The sequence below is a fragment of the Salmo salar genome, chromosome 02 (assembly GCF_965601325.2).
Source record: "Salmo salar chromosome 02, fSalSal1, whole genome shotgun sequence".
NCBI lineage: Eukaryota > Metazoa > Chordata > Actinopteri > Salmoniformes > Salmonidae > Salmo > Salmo salar.
Window position 1 is genome coordinate 25,604,702 of NC_138292.1, and position 18,300 is coordinate 25,623,001.

The 18,300-nt window shown below is 42.7% G+C and overlaps 1 long non-coding RNA gene across 1 annotated transcript; it reads right to left on the reverse strand.

Annotated features, from left to right (window-relative positions):
* Nucleotides 1-88: 88 nt before the first annotated feature.
* Nucleotides 89-14,601, reverse strand: LOC106578096 (uncharacterized). Its single transcript, XR_014380459.1, has 2 exons — nt 14,440-14,601; nt 89-6,517 (listed from the first exon to the last, which is right to left on the reverse strand). It is a non-coding gene; the product is annotated as an uncharacterized LOC106578096 (long non-coding RNA).
* Between the last annotated feature and the right edge of the window lie 3,699 nt (nt 14,602-18,300).

Here is an 18,300-nt window from a genome sequence, read left to right on the forward strand (position 1 = left end):
ATCAGGCCTGTCGTGAGTAAATTACTGCGTCAGGTACACATAAAATGGTTGGAAACCTGGTTAGTAGTAATAACAATCAACTCAAATATTTAATCTAGGAATGGGGCTTTATTAAAACAAGGAGCAACACACACTACATGCTATTTCCTATACATTTCTGATTTGATAGAAGTGCTCAAATATACACTGCTCAAAAAAATAAAGGGAACACTTAAACAACAAATAATCAATGGAAATCCAATTTATCAACCCATGGAGGTCTGGATTTGGAGTCACACTCAAAATTAATGAGGAAAACCACACTACAGGCTGATCCAACTTTGATGTAATGTCCTTAAAACAAGTCAAAATGAGGCTCAGTAGTGTGTGTGGCCTCCACGTGCCTGTATGACCTCCCTACAACGCCTGGGCATGCTCCTGATGAGGTGGCGGATGGTCTCCTGAGGGATCTCCTCCCAGACCTGGACTAAAGCATCCGCCAACTCCTGGACAGTCTGTGGTGCAACTGTTGGTGGATGGAGCGAGACATGATGTCCCAGATGTGCTCAATTGGATTCAGGTCTGGGGAACGGGCGGGCCAGTCCATAGCATCAATGCCTTCCTCTTGCAGGAACTGCTGACACACTCCAGCCACATGAGGTCTAGCATTGTCTTGCATTAGGAGGAACCCAGGACCAACCGCACCAGCATATGGTCTCACAAGGGGTCTGAGGATCTCATCTCGGTACCGAATGGCAGTCAGGCTACCTCTGGCGAGCACATGGAGGGCTGTCCGGCCCCCCAAAGAAATGCCACCCCACACCATGACTGACCCACCGCCAAACCGGTCATGCTGGAGGATGTTGCAGGCAGCAGAACGTTCTCCACGGCGTCTCCAGACTCTGTCACGTGCTCAGTGTGAACCTGCTTTCATCTGTGAAGAGCACAGGGCGCCAGTGGCAAATTTGCCAATCTTGGTGTTCTCTGGCAAATGCCAAATGTCCTGCACGGTGTTGGGCTGTAAGCACAAGCCCTACCTGTGGACGTCGGGCCCTCATACCACCCTCATGGAGTCTGTTTCTGACCGTTTGAGCAGACACATGCACATTTGTGGCCTGCTGGAGGTCATTTTGCAGGGCTCTGGCAGTGCTCCTCCTGCTCCTCCTTGCACAAAGGCGGAGGTAGCGGTCCTGGTAGCGCCTCCATGCTCTGGACACTACGCTGACAGACACAGCAAACCTTCTTGCCACAGCTCGCATTGATGTGCCATCCTGGATGAGCTGCACTACCTGAGCCACTTGTGTGGGTTGTAGACTCCGTCTCATGCTACCACTGGAGTGAAAGCACCGCCAGCATTCAAAAGTGACCAAAACATCAGCCAGGAAGCATAGGAACTGAGAAGTGGTCTGTGGTCTCCACCTGCAGAACCACTCCTTTATTGGGGATGTCTTGCTTATTGCCTATAATTTCCACCTGTTGTCTATTCCATTTGCACAACAGCATATGAAATTTATTGTCAATCAGTGTTGCTTCCTAAGTGGACAGTTTAATTTCACAGAAGTGTGATTGACTTAGAGTTACATTGTGTTGTTTAAGTGTTCCCTTTATTTTTTTGAGCAGTATATATACATACACAAAAGTATGTAGACATCCCTTCAAATTAGTGGATTCGGCTATTTCAGCCACACCGTTGCTGACAGGTGTATACAATTGAGCATACTGCCATGCAATCACCATAGAGTAGACAAACATTGGCAGTAGAATGGTCTTACAGAAGAGCTCAGTGGCTTTCAACGTATCACCGTCATAGGATGCCACATTTCCAACAAATCAGTTTGTAAAATGTCTGCCGTTAGAGCTGCCCTGGTCAACTGGAAGTGCTTTTATTTTTAAGTGGAAACATCTAACTCACAGAACGAACTTGAGTGCTGAAGCGCGGGGGGGGGGGGGGGGGCCTGTCCTCAGTTGCAACACTCACTACCAAGCTTCCAGAGGCAGTTTGGAACATCAGCACAATAACTGTTAGTCGGGAGCTTCATGAAATGGGCTTCCATGGCCGAGCAGCCGGACACAAGCCTAAGATCACCATGCGCAATGCCGAGCATCGGCTGGAGTGGTGTAAAGCTCGCCGCCATTGGAGCAGTGGAAACGCATTCTCTGGTGTGATGAATCCCGCTTCACCATCTAGCAGTCCGACAAACAAATCTTGGTTTGGTGGATGCCAGGAGAGCACTACCTGCCCCAATGCATAGTGCCAACTGTAAAGTTTGGTGGAGGAAGAATAATATCTGAGGCTGTTTTTCATGGTTCAGGCTAGGCTCCTTAGTTCCAATGAAGGGAAATCAACGCCACAGCACACAATGACATTCTAGACGATACTGTGCTTCCAACTTTGTGGCAACAGTTTGGAAAGGCCCTTGCCTGTTTCAGTATGACAATGCCCCTGTGCACAAAGCGAGGTCCATACAGAAATGGTTTGTCAAGATCGGTGTAGAAGAACTTGACTGGACTGCACAGAGCCCTGACCTCAACCCCATCGAACACCTTTGGGATAAATGGGAACGCCGACTGCGAGCCAGGCCTAATCGCCCAACATCAGTGCCCGACCTCACTAATGCTCTTGTGGCTGAATGGAAGCAAGTTCCCTCAGCAATGTTATAACATCTACACGAAAGCCTTCCCAGAAGGGTGGATTCTGTTACAGCAGCAAAGGGGGGGACCAACTCCATATTAATGCCCATGATTTGGGAATGAGGAGTTCGACGAGCAGGTGTGCACATACTTTGTAGTGTATATTCACTTAATTGTTTTCTCCACAATGCACTGATAGCTACCACACTAAGATATAACCATCAACGTTTTTGCACAACCTAAAATAGCAGTTGAACAATAAGTGGTACATTTTAATAATGGCTGAAGAGTTAAAGGGATACTTCAGTATTTTGGCAATAAAGCCCTTAAAATCTACTTCCCAGAGTCAGATGAACTTGTCGATACCATTTTTATGTCTCTGCGTGCAGTTTGAAGGAAGTTGCTAACTAGCATTAGCACAATGACGAAGTCTACGGTAACTACCTCGAACTTCCTTCATAGTGGGGAAGTAGATAAAGGACTTCATTGCCAAAATCCCAAAGTATCCCTTTAAGAACAAGCTAAGAACATCATTGCATTTTACAGCACAATACAACAGTTTACAACTATGACTATGAAAATAGGTTCAAGTGAGCAAGATAAGTCTATTGATGGACAGTGAAAATAGAATCAAAGTAGTATAGTACAATAATGATTATATATGGTTACACAAGACAAAATGAATCCCTCAAATCAATAACCGATCTTGCAAAAACATTTAGCTAAAACCATTGTTGATATGTTCTGTTGGATTCTGATTTTCAGAGTATTCATTCTCATTGTGTAACCTGCGCTGTGTCTCCAGACAAAATGCAATGGACCTTTCTGCGGTGGTCTTTCAGTGACCGTAGGCTGGGATAGAGGCGCTGGCAGATGAGGCAGCGAAACGAGTTGGTCTGGTCGTGTGTTTGCAGGTGTTTCTGGAGTCCCTCCACAGTGCCAAACCAGCGCACGCACACAGGGCAACGCATGGGCTTGAAGGCAGGCTTGCACATTCCATTTAGCTGGTGAAACTTGAGGCTGAGGCCATTGGGGAAGTCCATGCTGCAGCGGGAACAGTGGTTTGCCTTCGCTGAAATAGCTCCTCTGTCACCTTTACACCGATTCCAGGAGAGGTGCTTTAGCAGCGCACCACGACTGCAAAAGGTGTTGCTGCATCGTATGCACACGCAGCGCGGCTGTGGCTTCCTAGGCTTCCGCAGAGGTTGCTGATTTGGCTGAGGGCGCTGTGCTGGCAGAGAGTGTTGCGGAGGCGTATGTCGCTGCTTTGGCAGGGGCTGCCGACGTTGACGTGGCTGCTGTGGAAACCTCAGCAGTAGAGGTGGAGAGCGCTGTTGTTGCATTCCCCCATACATCTGGTGCTGAGGCTGCATGTGCACTTGTAGGTGGACTTCATAGTCTGCCCAGGAACTCAGTGTCTCACCGCATGTGGGGCAGGTATAGGACTCCTGTGCATGCTTTTGCAAATGCTCTAGGAGGAGTCGTGGGGATGTGAAGCCTGCACCACACTCACACGTCACTCTCCTGGGGAGAACATTGGGCAATGACATAATACCCCAATTTTCCCCATTATCCTCCAGAGTTTTACTACTTTGTGGTGCCTGGGCTGCTGATAAGCTCTGTTGTAAAAGTCCATTATCATTCTTGGCCACGGTTCTACTTAACTGGCACTTCTTCCTATGAATCAGCATGTTATCTTTGCGGTTAAAGCTCCTCCCGCAGACATAGCAATCGAATTGGAATTGACCCTTGTTGACTTTCTGCGCTACTGCCCGGTAGGTAGATTGTGGCAAAAATGACCTATTTCCACACAGCCTTTGATGCTTTTTTAATGTGCACCCTCGACTGTACGTTTTCTGACATCTATAGCAGGGAAAACGTCTAGCACCATCTTTTATGAAATAAGGCACGCCATCCTTTGTGGACTTGACATGACCCTGAGAAATAGGTTCTTGTAGCATTAAATCATCGTCGTCTTCTGCATCTACTGCCTCAATCAGCACGTCGATCTCAGAATCATCTAAAGGCATTGTCCATTCTCCATCTCTCCCTTCTTGTTTAAAACTACTTGCTGCGTTGTCCCCTTCACCATCTCCTTGCTGTAGTGTTGCAGATCCTGAATCAATTTCTTCTGGTGTTACATGCTTGGAAACTTTGGGATAGAAGGATGAGAAGCTTTTAGGTGAACCAGACCAGAGCAAATCAGGAAACAGTGGATGTGGCCTTGATTCTGCAGAAATCACCTCCTCCTTTATCTGACGAGTGCTGTCAGTGCCCACATCGATGTTTTTGGAGATTAGAGGCCTCTGGTGGACGCCTGTGACAGGCTCCCTTGCTTTAATGTTTTCCCAAAATGCAGTATTTTTGTACAGGGCAGAATTGGAGGCATGCTGAGGAGGACGGGGTGGCCCCTGACACTTGTGCACATTGAGATTATACCTACGGGCATAGCTGTGCTTGCACACTTGACAAAAGTAAGGCGTCCTAGCTTTAACATTTTGGAAGATTCTTTGTGGTTGTTGCTTCTTTTGCTTCTGGAATGATGCAGTCTTTTTGATAGAGTGGCATTTACTCCCCACTGAGCTAAGCTGGTGGGGAGCCAGGGGACAGATGTGGTTGTCTGGAAGGGGTGGTTTTCCAATCATCAGTTGTTTACAGTGACGACAACACTTCACTATCTCCTTCCTGTGTAATGCATGATGCACTGTCAAGCTGTCCAAGTCCTGAAAAACACTTCGGCAGCGGCCACATTGATATCTCCCCTGTGTGGCCCTATTTCTAGAATCAATAAGCTTTTGGCGGGTCTCAAGAACTACTACAGGGCAGAAGGTCTGAGTCAAAGATATGATGCCAGATGGACGGGCTATTGTCTTTGCACCAGACTTTGTAAGCAGGTGTCTTAACTGGCCAATAGAGGGCCCTGGTGTGGATGCTGCTGTTTGGTTGGATTGTAACATCACCTCCACTGGTATAAGCTCTCTTTTGGGGACCACAAGTCTCTTGTGTCTTAATGGGTAGTGTTGAGCAGGTTGATAACGTTTCATGTAGGCATTTGCTATCATTCTCATTATTGTCTCATTCTTAGCTGGGCCACCATCTTCAGAAGATGCGCCGCTTGTAACGGGACAGTCTGCATCCTCAGGAGTGTCATCCTGGACGGATTGTGGCGAGGGTTCCTGTGCAGTAGAGATGTTCTCAGGTTGGTCAAGCCCATCAGGCTGTAATTCCTGCTCACTTGCGCCTGGAGGGAGGTTGTTCAGCTCTTGAGGTCTGGTTAGGGCAATAAACCCCTTATTTGTATAGACTTCAGGAACGGTGGATGTGCTATTAAGCTGTGGGAGAATTGAACTAGGATTGACAGGAGATAGAGGTGAGGAATGAGAGGGGGGACTGAGGCCCAAAATGGTTTGGCTAAGGGTTGGCTGAGGGGAGACTGGTTGGGCAGGTTCAACCAGACTGCATTCTTCTTGGCTCGAATATTTGGCATCAGTCGTCTGGGTCTGCTGCTGGGGGGTTGAGACATGAGATCTTTTATGCTCCAGCATTTCATTAAAGTTCTGAAACTCATCCCCACAATCACAGATAAAAAGAGAGAGAGCTGGGGTCTCAGGTACTGCGTTGCAGCAGTGCTGGTCTTGGAGCTCCTTGTTTGAAAACACTTCACCACAGTGAGTGCACATAGGCTGCTTCTCAGATTGTGGTGGTTGCTTGTCATATTGAACTGCATGAGAAGCTTGGTGCACCAACAAGGATGCCAATCCAGTAAAGGTGGCTGAACAAGCCACACAGCGATACATTTTAGGGGATGAGGTACTTCCCTGAAGGCCAAGCATTGTGGTACAAGACAGTCACAGTACAAAGGGGGGCCCAGGTGTCCTCAACTGGCTGATCTTGGGTTGTCAGTTTCCTGATAAATAAAGAAAACACATTTGTCAGGAATATATGATAAAAGTATCCCCTCAAACAATGTCAAATTTGTGAATCTCCAAACAAAATAAAGTTTACAGATACATACTTCATTTCTGAAACTATTTACCAAATGACCTAGCCTACATTCTTATTTGTAATTCCATATGCTCAGGCACCCCCACAATCTCAGCAATGATGATATAATATACTGTAGGTACACACCATAACACTTCAGCTACACTGATGTCGTGAGGATACCTGGGCCACCTGTTAAGATGAGCCTTTTGTTCAGTAAATCAGGTAATACATGAGGTGAAAAGGAGACTGTAGTAGAACTTTAATTTCAAGTTATTAATAGTGTTTCATGTATAAATACTGGATCAGTGGCGTAGGACGCACCCCTGCGAGGCCCCCCCACAAAATGTTTCGAATTACAGGAAAATAGCTTTAAAAACTACAAAATTCTCTGCCTCAAGGCAAAATGTGTAGAATAGCATGAGAAGCTAAAACAAATACTCTGCCCCATGGAAAAAGTGTAGGATTGTGCTCTTCTTGGATGAAACCCAGTTTTAACTGTATCGGGCAGACGGTAGTGGGCCGGTGTAGTGTGGGCGAGCGGTTTGCTGATGTCAACGTTGTGACAGAGTGCCTCATGGTAGCTGTGGGGTTATGATATGGGCAGGCATAGGCTACGGACAATGAACATAGTTGCATTTTATTGATAGTATTTTGAAAGCACAGAGATACCGTTATGAGCAGTGGTGTAAAGTACTTAAGTAAAAATACTTTATAGTACTCCATAAGTTGTTTTTTGGGGTACCTGTACTTCACTTTTTATATGTTTGATAACTTTTACATCACTGCATTCCCCCCCCCCAAAAAAGTACTCCATACATTTTCCGTGACACCCAAAAGTACGCGGTACATTTTTTATGCTTAGCAGGACAGAAAAGGGTCCAATTTACACATCTATCAAGATGTCATCCCTACTGCCTCGGATCTGGCGGACTCACTTAATAACACAAATACTTTGTTTATAAATGATGTCTGAATGTTGGAGTGTGCCACTGGCTATCCGTAAAAAAAAACAAGATATTGTGCCATCTGGTTTGTTTAATGAGGAATTTGAAATTATTTATACTATTACTTTTGATACTTAAGTACATTTTAGCAATTCAATTTACTTTTGATACTCAAGTATATTTAAAACCAAATACTTTTAAACTTTTACTCAAGTAGGATTTTATTGGGTGACTAACTTGAGTCATTTGCTATTGAAGTATATCTTTACTTTCACACAAGTATGACAATTGGGTACTTTTTCCACCACTGGTTACGAAATGATGAGGCCCATTGTTGTGCCATTCATCCAACGCCATCACCTCACGTTTCTGCATGATAAAGCACGGCCCCATGACGCAAAGATCAATACACAATTCTGGAAAGCTCTTCCATGGCCTACATACTGATAGGGTTGCAAAGGGTAGGAAACTTTCCAGTAGACTTCCGGAATAATTCCAGAAATTTTCCATGGGAAGATAAGCCCGGGAAATTTGCTTAAATTCATCAAAAAAGATGTGTTAATACCTTTTTGTGGGATACACATAAGGCAATTCTAGGTCTTGTGGCATATTTTGGTTAAACTATCCCCAATTCAATGGAATTGCAACCCTCTGCATGCACAGTGCATTCTTCCATCACATGTACAGCTGATTCTCAAGATCTTACACACTAATGAGATGCTATTGAGCCCACACCACTACACTGTCTGAGCCAAGGACTACATACTTTCTGGTAAGTTTTGATTACAATACCAGGTGGGGTGAAAATATTTTATATGACATAAAAAAAACATGTAAACTAGTAAATAGTAGCCTACAGCAAAGTGTGTTTAAATCATTTCTAAATTGTTAACAATTTCTGCTAGTTAGTTTTTGCTACCATGTGGGTTTTAGCTTACATGAGACTGCTAACAGTGTTAATTCACCTGTTTCCATACTTGTTTCATTTTAAAACATGTATCTTACGAAGGAGTTGTTTAATCTAACTGCTAAACTATTTATCTATACATGGAATTGTATTTTTTTGTTTTTACTCATTTCTTTGTAATGTTTACAGGAAAATGCCTTGGACACAATCTGATGTGTGGAGACATTTCACTGCAGCTAATGTAGAAGGAAAAGCTGTCTACATTTGCAAAAACTGTGCCAAATCATATGTGAAGAATGCAACAAAGATGCAGAATCATCTGGCCAAGTGCATAAAGTTCCCTCAGCGCTCTGACAAAAGTCCCTCTACTTCTAGTCGAGGTGAAAATGATGAGAGACCTTATCGATAGCAACAGCTCATGGTCCTCCTGGAATCAGAAGTATTTTTTGACTCAATGGAGGAATGTAGTCAGAAATGCTGATGAATGTCTTGCTCGAGCTATGTATGCAACTGGTTCAACTCTGATGCTCTCAGGTAATGTGTATTGGAAGAGATTTATGAATGTTCTTCCCCCAGCATACACCCCTCCAACCAGACATACTTTATCTACTCGTTTGCTGGATGCCAAGTTCAAGTGAAGGTCAAGCAAATCACAGACAAAGCAGACAGTATTGCAATCATCTCTGATAGGTGGTCGAATGTTTGTGGGCAAGGAATAATTAACTACATCATCTCCACCCCTCAACCAGCATTCTACAACAGCACAGACAAGGGACAACAGACACACCAGTCTCTACATTGCAGATGAGTTGAAGGCAGTCATCAATGACCTTGGACCACAGAAGGTATTTGCACTGGTGACGGACAATGCTGCAAACATGAAGGCTGCTTGGTCTAAAGTGGAAGAGTCCTACCCTCACATCACACCCATTGGCTGTGCTTCCTGCATTGAATCTGCTCCTCAAGGGCATCGTGGCACTGAAAACAATGGATACACTCTACAAGAGAGACAAGGAAATGGTTAGGTATGTGAAGGGTCATCAAGTTGTAGCAGCAATCTACCTCACCAAGCAAAGTGAGAAGAATAAGAGCACCACATTGAAGCTGCCCAAGACCATCCATTGGGGTGGTGTTGTCATCATGTTTGACAGTCTCCTGGAGGGGAAGGAGTCTCTCCAAGAAATGGCCATATCAGTCTGCCGATATGGACAGCCCCATCAAGAGTATCCTCTTGGATTATGCATTTTGGGAGAGAGTGGTAAGCAGCCTGAAACCTATTGCAGTAGCCATTGCACAGATTGAGGGAGACAATGCCATCCTGTCTGATGTTCAGACTCTGCTTACAGATGTAAGAGAATAAATCCGTACTGCCCTGCCCACTTCACTGTTGCTCCAAGCAGAGGAAACTGCAGTTCTGAAATACATCAAAAAGCGTGAAGACGTCTGCCTGAAGCCCATACACGCTGCAGCGTACATGTTGGACCCCAAGTATGCTGGCAAGAGCATCATGTCTGGTGCAGAGATCAACAAGGCCTATGGTGTCATCACTACTGTGTCTCGCCACCTTGGCCTTGATGAGGGCAAGGTTCTTGGCAGTCTGGCACAGGACACTTCTAAGCAAGGGCTTTGGGATGGAGATGCAATATGGCAGTCGTGCCAACATATCTCATCAGCCACCTGGTGGAAGGGACTTTGTGGATCGGAGGCAATTTCCCGTTGCCTCGATCACGCTCCAAATCCCACCAACATCAGCCGCCTCAGAGCGCAACTGGTCTTGTTTGGAAACAGACACAAAAGCAGGCAACAGGCTGACCAATACAAGGGTTGAAAAATTGGTGGCCATCCGGGCAAATTTTTGGCTTTTTGGGCCTGACAACGAGCCATCCACAACAAGGTTGGAAAGTGACAGTGAAGATGAGGCCTGAGTCTGATGTTCAAGAGGTGGACATTGAGGAGGTCCAGGGAGAAGACATGGAAGCCTGAGAGGAAGACAACCAAAGCTTTAGTTTCTAGACTATCATTTTACAGATGCATGTTGAAAACGTTTTTGGGAGATGCGATGGATCATTCAATATTCCCTTCCTTTTGTTGTTCAGTGAAATCATCCCATGTGATTAGTCAACTCATTTTATTAAAGTTCAATTCGTCACTAAATTGTTTTTATTTCTATTTGAAGGATTTAATCATTTGCAATTATGTCTACTTATGATAAGGTAAAAGGTATACATTTCTGTCTCCATATGCTATGGTAAATACATCCAATGCAAAAAACATCTACATTTAAATAGCATTAATATATATTTACATATTTCTGTTTATTCCCATATATATTCTGGTTAATTCCCATGGAAAGTTTCCACCTCTGAATATACCCCAAAATGTGCAACCCCTTTACTGGCACCCATTGAGCACGTTTGGGATGCTCTGGACCGACAGCATGCTCCAGTTGCCACTAAAATCCAGCATTTCGCACAGCCATTGAAGAGGAGAGGGACAGCATTCCACAAGCAACAGCCTGATCAACTCCATGCCGAGGAAATGTGTCTCGCTGCATAAGGCAAATGGTCACACCAGATACTGACTGGTTTTCTTATCCACGGCCTACAAAAAAAAAAAAAAAAAGGTATCTGTGACTAACCGATGCATATCTATATTCCTAGTCACGTGAAATCCATAGATTTGGGCGGTAGGGCCTAATGAATTTATTTAAATCGACTGATCCTTATATGAACGGCGACTCAGTCAAATCTTTTTAATTGTTGCATGTTGCATTTATATTTTTGTTCAGTGTACACCTAACTCTTCTTACAGTTCCACTGGATGATGTAAATAAATGTTGTTTAAAACATTTTTTTAACTATCATGGCGTCGTGACTCGTGTCATGTGATATAGGTGGCTTATTGATAACGGTTTCCTATATACTATTGGCTGCCTAGTGATTGCAACTCTCCAATGTGAATAGTTGTCAATGATGTTAAGTTTCCAAGTGCTACTGAAAAATCTTAAGTGAAATGCACTAATTGCCCATGATACACATCTATCAATCCATTCCAAATCTTTATACTATACATGACCCAGAGGACAGCATATGTTGACGTTGCCTAGGGCGGCAGCACAACTGCTAGACCTAGGCTTGACGAACAAAATTTGCCTGTAATTTATTTGCCTTAGCGGCGAACCTTGGCCTGCTTAAAGTCAACAGCTGCTGTTGCGAAGTCAAAACTGTCCAACTCTTTGAAGCAGCTTGCAATGCTCATCAGCCTCGTTACTTTGTCTTCAAGAAGGCTCGATCTTGAGGTAGTCTTTGTTCATATCCTTTGCTAGTTAGTGAGTTATTAGCCCAGTTATAGATACATTTACAGTCAGCAAGAGGACTGACTGCTTCCTACAAGAGCACAACACGTGTGCACGTCCAGCCATCCTAGAAAAGCAAGTTTGGTAAAGAGCTTTTTTGTTTTAAAAAGGGGCAGTCCACACATTGGCTGCTACTGTAGGCTGAATGATAGAACAGCTATTTCCATCTAAAATGTTATGGGATGCATTTTCTCCATTATTTTTGATGGTAGGCTACATTATCAAATAGCCACAGTTGCCTACCTGACCACTTAACTTGAATTTAAAGGGGGTACAGCCTCAGTGTTCACAGTAAACACGCTCCGGACGTTGCACATTATTTTCACAACGTTCAAGTTTGCACGCTGCAGACCTGAAATTTGCTCAGTGACAAAACATTTGAGGTAACTTTGCTTATGAGGACCTCGCGTTTTTTGCGTGAGTAAAAATAGAAACACAAAGCCGACACCATTTACCAAGCAGCTTGAGGATATATTAGCCTATAAAGTATATTTGCCTTTGAAGTTTGAGCACATCGACTGGCATTTACATAAATTAATAAAAAGCATTAAGCAATTTGGCCGACAATTTATATATTATTTATTTTTGTCCAAAAGCCGGAATTTACACTACCGTTCAAAAGTTCGGGGTCACTTAGAAATGTCCTTGTTTTTGAAAGAAAAGCACATTTTTGTCCATTAAAATATCAAAATGATCAGAAATACAGTGTAGACATTGTTAATGTTGTAAATGACTATTGTAGCTGGAAACAGCAGATTTAATGGAATATCTACATAGGCCCATTATCAGCAACCATCACTCCTGTGTTCCAATGGCATGTTGTGTTAGCTAATCCAAGTTTATCATTGTAAAAGGCTATTTGATCATTAGAAAACTCTTTTGCAATTATGTTAGCACCGCTGAAAACTGTGGTGCTGATTAAAGCAGCAATAAAACTGGCCTTCTTTAGACTAGTTGAGTATCTGGAGCATCAGCATTTGTGGGTTCGATTACAGGCTCAAAATGGCCAGAAACATAGAACTTTCCTCTGAAACTCATCAGTCTACTCTTGTTCTGAGAAACTATGCCTATTCCATGCAAGAAATTGCCAAGAAACTGAAGATCTTGTACAACACTGTACAACTCCCTTCACAGAACAGCGCAAACTGGCTCTAACCAAAATAGAAAGAGGAGTGGGAGGCCCTGGTGCACAACTGAGCAAGAGGAGAAAGACACCTCACAAGTCCTCAACTGGCAGCTTCATTAAATAGTACCCACAAAACACCAGTCTCAACGTCAACAGTGAAGAGGCGACTCCGGGATGGAAACCATGTTTGATTTTGTTCCATTGATTCCATTCCAGCCAATACAATGGGCCTGTCCTGCTATAGCTCCTCCCACCAGCCAACACTGGTGGAAACGAATCTAACCCGCTGGCTCCTGAAGCCCGTCCCCATTAGCTCCCAAGTCTAGCTAACTGGCGTTGCAAATTAGCACTTCGCTAGCTAACTGTGCTGTTTTAGAAGAAAACAGATTATATGAATAAACACCATAGCTAGCCCTCGTTGTTGGGCGTGGATTCGTATTTACATTTTATGTTAACATTCATTGAAATTGGTGGTAACTACTGGTTTCAGATCCAAGGCAAGAAATTGTATGCCAAGTTTTCGGTTTTGGTTAGGGCTCAGAGTGACGTCACGCACTGTCGATACTCGTGAATATTCATTTAATTGCCTCGCTCATCTGCAGATTTTGTTTTATCGCCCCCAAAGTGCTAGGTGGATTTCAGGTGTTAGGCAGTATATGCTACATGGAGCGACGGTGTCGGTCTAAAGCATTATTTTAGGATATTTATGCACAAGTCAAGAAAACCGCTGGGCCCTAATATCAAGAAATAAACCACATGCATCTGATTTACTGCACATCAACACGTGTTCCTTGCATAACACAATCTAGTAAAATGTATCGACTTCCCTAAAATTATGAACTTTGCACCTGACGAGCGCGCTAAAATAAGAAAAAAAAGCATGCATGATTGCAATGACATTTGTTGTTGTAGCAAAACAGCACTTCACGCCATATTGGTGAGGTATCTATAGCTTTATAATAATCCATGACATGTCTAATGCAAGTTTGCTAATTAGATAAAACGTTTGGAAAAGTACATGTAGTACCTAACAATCAAACTAAGCTTTTGGTCGCGCAATTCGACGATGGCAGACGTAACGTTAGCCAGCTAATGTTAGCCACACAATCAACCATTGCATTAGCTAACTAGTTCCAAAAATGAGTGACCTAACTACTGCTTTTAAACTACAGCTAGCTAACAAAAACGTATGTATGTGCCGTGTGTAGTTAAGAACAAAATTACCTATAAAAAACATGCATTGATGATGTCCAAGAAAGCGTTAGTGAACAAAAGCCAGCTAGCTTGCCAACTAGCTAGCCTTGCTAACACACAATGTGATTAGTTAATGTTACCCCGACATCTTTCAATACAATTATTCCAGATAAGTGTGAAAGTTTAGCTTATTACGCGTAACAGGTCAAATGAACATATTGGGAAAAATAGTAACGTTAGAAAGCAGAATTTAGGTATGTCATTCTGAAATGTCCTCGTCGTTCAATGACAACGATAATATATTTAGTAAACTTACCATCAGTAATTTTGTTTATTACAGTATTTTGTGTCATCCAGGGCTACTTTCGTTCAATACCGATTCATTTGAATATTTTAGACGTATTATTTGTAGCCACGATGCTGTTCGGATCGTGCATTCGGTTGATGTGTGCTGCTGCACAGCTGTAGCAAAGGGGGGTGCGTTCCAGGTGGTCTCCATCACCAGTCGCGCGCACATGTTACTTGTCGTCTTGGACTTGTCAAACCTGATCTGCGCAGCGCGGCTAAGTTAACAACGGACTGGAACGTAACCAGTCGCTCTGGGAGAGTTTTTTTTCTAAATCCTCCCAATCAACTGGGCAGCAGACTGCTGTAATCTTAGAACATTCTGCCAACTATAGACTCGGAGTCAGAGGGATAAACCCAAACTCATAATGGCATACTGATGATAACTGTAAATAATTATTCACACCAAAAACATCGTTTAATGTACGTTTCTATATTATAACTTTGTTCTATAGCCTACTTTTTGTACTTCAATTTGATGGCGACTCAAATCAATAATGCACCGAGAAATGTAATCCCTGCACATTATACCGTTGAAACTGGTGCGCTTTATATTTATTATTGAGATGTTTTAACTGCTATTTAAAATAGACAAGATATGAAGGATATTGTTCTCTGCTCAATGTAGGCCTGAATGGTTATGGCTAAAGATTGCCAATGCAATGGAAGCTGTATCCCACCTGATTATGATTTACTCTCCCGTCAGAATACATGTATACAATACAGGAATACAGTGCCAGTCAAAAGTTTGGACACACCTACTCATTCAAGGGTTTTTATTTATTTGTATTTTCTACATTGCAGAATAATAGTGAAGACATCAAAAGTATCAAATAGCACATATGGAATCATGTGGTAACCAAAAAAGTGTTAAACAAATCAAAATATATTTTATATTTGAGATTCGCAAAGTAGCCATCCTATGCCTTGATGACAGCTTTGCACACTCTTGGCATTCTCTCAACCAGCTTCATGAGGTAGTCACCTGGAATGGATTTCAATTATCAGGTGTGCCTTGCTAAAAGTTAATTTGTGGAATTTCTTTCATTCTTAATGCGTTTGAGCCAAACAGTTGTGTTGTGACAAGAGAGGATAGGTATACAGAAGATAGCCCTATTTAGTAAAATACCAAGTCCATATTATGGCAAGAACAGTTCAAATAAGCAAAGAGAAATGACAGTCCATCATTACTTTAAGACATGAAGGTCAGTCAATCCGGAAAATGTACTTTTGAAAGTTTCTTCAAGTGCAGTCGCAAAAACCATCCAGCGCTATGATGAAACTGGCTCTCATGAGGACCACCATAGGAAAGGAAGACCCAGAGTTACCTTTGCTGCTGAGGATAAATTCATTAGTTAACTGCACCTCAGATTGCAGCCCAAATAAATGCTTCAGAGTTCAAGTAACAGACACATCTCAACATCAACTTTTAAGAGGAGACTGCGTGAATCAGGCCTTCATGGTCGAATTGCTGCAAAGATACCACTACTAAAGGACACCAATAAGAAGATACTTGTTTGAGCCAAGAAACACGAGCAATGGACATTAGACCGGTGTAAATCTGTCCTTCGGTCTGATGAGTCCTTTTTGGAGATTTTTGGTTCCAACAAGTGTCTTTGTGAGACGCAGAGTAGGTGAACGGATGATCTCCTCATGTGTAGTTCCCACCATGAAGCATGGAGGAGGAGTTGTGATGGTGCTTTGCTGGTGACTGTCAGTGATTTATTTAGAATTCAAGGCACACTTAACCAGTATGGCTACCACAGCATTCTGCAGCAGTACACCATCCCATATGGTTTGCGCTTAGTGGGACTATCATTTGTTTTTCAACAGGACAATGACCCAAAACACACCTCCAGGCTGTGTAAGGGCTATTTGACCAAGAAGGAGAGGGATGGATTTGTTGAACACTTTTTGGGTTACATGATTCCATGTTATTGCATAGTTTATGTCTTCACTATTATTTTACAATGTAGAAAATAGTAAAAATAAAGAAAAATGCTGGAATGAGTAGTTGTCCCAACTTGACTGGTACTGTATATAAATAAATACTGAAAAAAAATATAAACGCAACTGTTTTACAGTTCATATAAACAAATCAGTCAATTGAAATAAATGAATTAGGCCCTAAGCTATAGATTTCACATGACTGGGCAGGGGCACAGCCATGGGTGGGCATAGGCTCACCCACTGGGGAGCCAGGCCCAGCCAATCAGAATAAGTTTTCCCCACTAAAGGGCTTTATTACAGACAGAAATAATCCTCAGTTTCATCAGCTGTCCGAGTGGCTGGTCTCCGACAATCCCACAGGTGAAGAAGCCGGATGTGGAGGTCTATATTTTCTATGATGATGTTGGAGGCAGTTTATGGTAGAGAAATTAGCATTCAATTCTCTGGAAACAGCTCTGGTGGACATTCCTGTAGTCAGTAGGCCAATTGCACACTCCCTCAAAACTTGAGACATCTTTGTCATTGTGTTGTGTGACAAAACTGCACATTTTAGAGTGGCCTTTTATTGTCCCCAGCACAAGGGGCACCTGTGTAATGATTATGCTATTTAATCAGCTTCTTGATATGCCACACCTGTCCGACGGATGGATTATCTTGGCACACTAACAGGGATGTAAACTAATTTGTGCACAAAATGAAAGAAATAACATTTCTGGGATCTTTTATTTCAGCTCATGAAACACGGGACCAACATTTTACATGTTGCTTTTAATTTTTTGTTCAGTGTAAGTTGCATGGACTCACTGTGTGCAATAGTGTTTAACATGAAAATGAAGGATGGATCAACAACATTGTAGGTACTCCACTACACTAACCTTATTGAGGGAAAAGAAGGAAGCATGTACAGAATAAAAATATTTCAAAACATGCATCCTGCTTGCAACACGGCACTAAAGTAATACTGAAAAGAATGTGGCAAAGCGAATTCAGTTTTTGTCCTGAATACAAAGTGTTATGTTTGGGATAAATCCAATGAAACACAAGTACCAATCTCCATATTTTCAAGCATAGTGGTGGCTGCATCATGTTATGGGTATGCTTGTAATTGTTAAGGACTGGGGAGTTCAGGATAAAAAATAAATAGAATAGAGCTAAGCACATGCAAAATCATTGCCAAAAACCTGGTTTAATCTGCTTTCTACCAGACACTGGGAGATTAATTCCCCTTTCAGTAGGACAATAACCTAAAACACATGGCCAAATCTACACTGGAGTGGTTTACCACGAAGACAGTAAATGTCCCTGAGTGGCATTGTCACAGGATTGACTTAAATCTACTTGAAAATCTATGGCAAGACCTGAAAATGGTTGTTGAGCAATGATAAACAACCAATTTGACAGAGCTTAAAGAATTTTTAAAAGAATAGTGGGCAAACGTTGCACAATCCCGGTGTGGAAATCTCTTAGACGTACCCAGAAAAACTCTGTAGAAGCACCTTTGGCAGTGATTACTGCTGTATTGACTCAGGGCTGTGAATACTTATGTAAATGTGATCTCTATTTCATTTTCAATAAATTGGCATTTCTAAAAACATGTTCACTGTCATTATGGGTGAGAATTTATAAATGTAATCAATTTTGAATTCAGGCTGTAACAGCAAAATGTGGAATAAGTCAAGGAGTATGAATACTTTTTGAAGGCACTTTATCATTCATTTATAAGTCCAAAAATGGATGTAGCAACTGCCGTTTGCCCCTTTAACTGTTTGAATATGTTAAACACAGCCTTTGTCACAATCACTGATTAGACATGGATGGACACAAAATCTACAGTGTAGAAAACATTAGGAACACCTGCTCTTTCTATGAGACTGACCAGGTG